This window comes from Rhododendron vialii, chromosome 12a (genome assembly GCF_030253575.1).
Source record: "Rhododendron vialii isolate Sample 1 chromosome 12a, ASM3025357v1".
Lineage (NCBI taxonomy): Eukaryota > Viridiplantae > Streptophyta > Magnoliopsida > Ericales > Ericaceae > Rhododendron > Rhododendron vialii.
Window position 1 is genome coordinate 27,105,882 of NC_080568.1, and position 5,259 is coordinate 27,111,140.

The following is a 5,259-nucleotide window of genomic DNA, read 5'->3' on the forward strand; positions in this document are numbered from 1 at the left end:
TTTATTTTTTGTGAATGATCTGCTTTAGTCTTTTTTAGGATGACGACGAAATTGATGGATTTTGAATTGAGAGCTTTGCAGTCTGTTCTTAAATTTAATTTACCGATCGTCTCCAATCTGGTTGAAAAATATGGGAAATTTTCACGAATATTGATTTGAGGGCTTTGGAGATTATTCTCAAATTATCAGTATTTGAGATCTACTTCAAATATTTGATGGTACGTAGGAGATGATGAATTTGTGGATTTAACTTGATGGCTTTGGAGCTTGATTTCAAATAGTTCTTGTCTTCTTGAGATCTTCTTCAGCTTTGTTGAAAAAGAAGATAAATTTGTATGGCTTCACAACAAACTTTTTGACTTACGCGCGCATCTCGACTAATTTTGAAAAATTATCCCATCGTTCACCAACAGAAGCCCCATTTAAAGCCATATCAAGGCTCCACGTGAACTGACCCCAAAGAGTTTGATAAGACTTGAAATGTTTCGAATTTGAGATATTAGGAGGAAGCAAATATCTAGGTTGATCCCTTGGGGTTCGGATAAATAAAATGTTTGTGCCTATTTGATCTTATGGAGGAGATTATCGGTGTGACCACACACGAAAAGACGTGTATGCCAAAAGCTACTCATCTCTAGCTAGCAGCCTAGAGAGTTATAATTAGTAATGGAAGAATTCAAATAATCCTAGCACCACACCAGGAAAAAGTTATGGCATCCTCTCTAGTTGATCGTATGGTTGAGTTTCTCTTCAATTGATTTATGGACATGTAAGATATCATGAATTGATCGTATATATATATATTTTCAGAACACATTTATATTGGGAAAATAAATAATTTTGGATTTCAAACTTTTTTTTTTTACTTAAAAACATGTTACGAAATCATATCAATTTGTTTCTTCAACGTGGATTTTAATTTATAGGTTTTGGCGGGTTTAGGTTGTGTTCTTGGTGTTTGTTTCTTTTGGTCTTAGGTTGTTTGAATTGTTTCAGCGGATGTTTCGGTTTTGTTTTTCTTTAGGGTGTTATGGTTGGCTCCTTGCCTTCTTTTAGATTTGGTTCTCGGGTGGCGTTCGCCGGTGTACCATTGATCCGTTAAATCTTTGTAATCTACTAATCTTTTTCAAAGATTTATTAAAAAAATTCTGATAAAAAACATGGTTATGATGAGGAAAAAGATTAGAAGTCCATTTGTCCCAAAAATGAGAAGAAACTAGAGGATTTGGTTCAGTGATTGAAATTCGGATTTGATTGGACAAGGTCCAAATTAACTCGAGTCTCTATAAATTTTTTTTTTTTTGGGGGGCTTTAGATTACTCCTAATTAACACCTTTCATATGTGGCGAGGCCTTAACTTCGGACCCGACATGAGTGTTGTGGGATGATATGTGGTTTGACGAGGTAATACTCCCTGACGGAGGTACCGAAATACATTTTTAGCAAAAAAAAATTAAAGGAAAAAGAGAAGATGGTAAAAGAGTGCAGAATATATAGACAGGATTGCAGCAGGAGCAGTAGCTGACAAGTTGTGCCACAAGATCCAAGAAAAATTGAAGGACAGACTTTATGGGGCTAAAGTGGATGTAATGTAAAGTAGCTTGCATAAAAGAGAAAAAGTAATAAAAGTGGTCCTATGAACAAATCTAAGGGATGAGCGTGGGGTAAAGTAATTGCATCATGGGGTATTTACAAGGTTTTATATAACGGTTCTGAAACATGGAACAAACGGTTGCGGTGCGACGGAATCGAGCGCGTAGCAATGTTCTGAATACCGTATCGGAAAGGGTACCGATTTTTCTACTGGTACGGTACATATCGATACCGGTTAGATACTGGGTATCGTTTCGGATTTACCGCAACTACAATATATATAATAATTATATATAATTATAATTCAAAAAATCTCTCATACTATGCAATTCGTCATAAAATACCTATGTGTTTACATTTTGTCCCACATTGCCTAATTACAAAACTCTTTTTCATCTTAAATGACTTTGCACATTAGTAGACTTGTGAATGAGGACCCAATGAGAGGTCTCACGCGCTTGAAAAAATAGGCCATGGCCGAAGGCAATTTGGAAAAATTGATTTGAAAACCAATTAACCGGATACGCGTCACGGGTTATTCGCGCGCAGAGGGGATGCAAATCTGGGATTTTGAGCCTCGCGTACGTACTATGGTTAAAGCCTAATTTTTTTTTGGGGTTAAGAGATAACCCAGAGAAACGTTTTTTTTTTTTTACCAGAAAAAGGATACCGTGGCAGAAAACAAATAAAAAAAAATACCGAGGCAAAAAAAAAGGCTCTACAAAATTCCGGCCAAAATTTTCGGTAATCTTATCTCGGCCGGTATTTCCCGAAACGACCGGTACCGACCGATATTTGATCTGGAACGGAATTTGGGGGTTAGGATACCGGTTTTGCGTCAAAATGGTACGTGCCGGCCGGTACGGAACGGTATCAATAACTATGGCGTGTAGAACAACACGTAACCGAAATCGGAGATAGCGACGAATGATTAAGAAATATTAAGTGTGACGCAGCGGAATTCACGAGAGACTAGTTAGCGTATTAGTCCAAACGAGATAAACAACTCGTCGCAATGAGCAAATCTTGCACACAAGTAAGAAAGAGAGAATTTCTGCAATATTATTGATTAAAAGTTGCATAAACTCTAGGCTACAAACCCTTATATAGGCCGAAACCCTAAAAAATAAATTTGGAAAATAAAAAGTCCCAGAATTTGGGACTTTTTCTAAAACAGAAAACGGGAAAGAAAAACAAGATTTTCCCAAAAAGAATCAACTTAAAAGGAATTACAATCTAAGAGTTATTAACGAAATAAATTTTTCTTAAAACGGCAAAATAACGCAATAGAAAGCAAAAACGAAAGAATTAGGCCGAAAGCACTATTCATCATCAACCTTAAATCAACCTAAGTTTGATGAGTATTGACCGGAGCGCAAAAATGGAGCGTGAAAATAAGTCAGTCCATCAAGTTTGAGCCTATTCCGAGCTCGTCCGAATTTAACCAATTTGGGTAATCTGAAATTAAACACCATTTGGACTTTCGGAGCTTGGCCTAGTCCAGCTGATCATGAAATTGGGTCTCCACGTATTCTACATCAAAGTGTTAAGAAATAGAATTAAAATACCTATCATGTGCAACGGTCGAGTATCGGCCGTGAACCGGTCCAGAAATAAAAAATGGACCAATACATAATGGAACCGGCTCATACGCACGCGATTTTCCTAATAACCCATTTTCCAATTTTTCTCAAAGGCTTGGGTTTTCTTTTTCAAATGGAGGCTTAGCTAGCTTCATACGATGATAATCGTTGATTGTTGCATTTGTTTTACCATCTAGATTCTTTTGATCAAAATGGTTGAACTGGTACTTACATAGCATAGCCATGGTGGTGGTAACTGTAGTAATAATATTTACAAAACAATTAATTCGGAGGTTGTGAATAAGTTATGTCCGGATGACGCGAACATTTTATGGGAATTAAATTACTTTCACTCTCTCACTGAGTGTTTTTTGGGGGTATGTGCACCTCTCTTATTTATTTTTTAAGTGGGTCGAATCAGCAGCCTATGACAGCCTAGCAGGTCAGCAGTCCAAGAGGCTGAGCGCTTGATCCAAACCATCTGTTCTGGGCCGAACTGTGGTGTTGGTCCTATACGTAAACCCAAGCGCCAAGATCCGAATAGCTAGGTCGGGACAAATTAACCGGATCAGAGGAAAATCTAGCCAGAGTTGAACAGGAGCCCGCATGAAAACTAGAGGATCAATATGGTTGACAGCTCAGTTCCAGATCCAAACCCGAGATCCAGATAAAAAGCCATATCAAACACTACCCCCACACTTTTCTGTATCCCCTCTCCTCGGATACAATTTGATCCTTTTCTATTAGCATTAAGTCTCGTGTGATGTTTGAAACTTGAATTCACCGGATTCATTTTTTTTTATTCTTGTAATGAATGAAAATTTTCTTCTCTACCGATCAAAAAAGAAAAGGAAAACATCTGTGCACGCGAGGGAACTTCCACTAGTTGTGGATCGTAGACCTGCGGTAGCGCCTCCTGACCCGCGTTCAAAGTAGCTGTTGGCGTCTTGTAAAAACAGAAAAACAAAAAAGAAACCAATTGCTGAATTGAAGGACAAATTTCTGCCAATGGAGGCTATCCGGACCATATTGACGGCAAAGAGATATAGCAGTTACATCACCTAGTTATTTGCCCGCAAAAGATGAAGGAAGCTCCCGGCGAGGATCGAACTCGCGACCTTTCGCTTACGAAGCGAACGCACTACCACTATGCTACGGAAGCTGTATGGCAAAATTTTCGGACAACTGATATTTCTAATGAAAAAAACATGCTTACATGGCATCAACATAACAAAGCAAGGAATGATTATTTCACATTATTATAAGTGAAAATAGACTTTGTATCAGAATCTTTTGTTTCCAGAGGTGGCGGATCCAGAAATTTGACATAATAGGGGCATAAATTTTTTTTTTGTAACGCTGTAATAAATGAGTTACAGTTAAAGCACATTCACATCAAAATAATTTTAGCATTCATGATAAAGTAACAATTTTAAAGTATATATGTATTTTAATAACAAGCTACTTGAGCAAACTTGCACACCTCGACTATATACGTTAAACAAAATTATCACATGTTCATCATCTATTTTTTTATTATTAACTCTACAAGTATAAGTTTCGGAGACCAAAAATGTACAAATGCAATGTTGAGTTTATATTGAGTACTACACAAATGATTGAAGTTGTTGGAGAGTGGAGGAAACCTTGGTTCTACCTGTGGGAAGATAGGTTGGAGCAGTGGTGTGGCATATAAACGACGCTCACAGTGAAACAGTTAAAAATTTCTTTTTTTTGTTTTGCTCCCAAGATTTGCAGTATTTTCTAGTGGATTTTGAAAAAAAATTAAAAAAAACAGGACTGGGGCGGGGGCCTCGAACACATGCCCTTTCATTCACAAAGCAAGCACCTTACCACTGCATTAAACATTGCCTACTTGCACACATTCGACATATAATACACACACACAAATCTTCTTACAAAGACGCTCCATTTTCCGATTAAATTTTGATGATCCGAGCTTTATAGCGTTTTTATCAAAAACTGATCCAATCGAGCCCTTCCTGGTCTTTTTTATTTTTGCCAATTTCTTGCGGATATTCTTAAAATCACGTTTTGAATACATTGAGCGGCTCAGATTATC

At 37.3% G+C, this 5,259-nt stretch overlaps 1 non-coding gene across 1 annotated transcript; it reads right to left on the bottom strand.

Moving 5' to 3' along the window:
- Positions 1–4,266: 4,266 nt before the first annotated feature.
- On the bottom strand, positions 4,267–4,338 carry TRNAT-CGU (transfer RNA threonine (anticodon CGU)). The gene has a single exon. It is a non-coding gene; the product is annotated as a tRNA-Thr (tRNA).
- Positions 4,339–5,259: the final 921 nt, after the last annotated feature.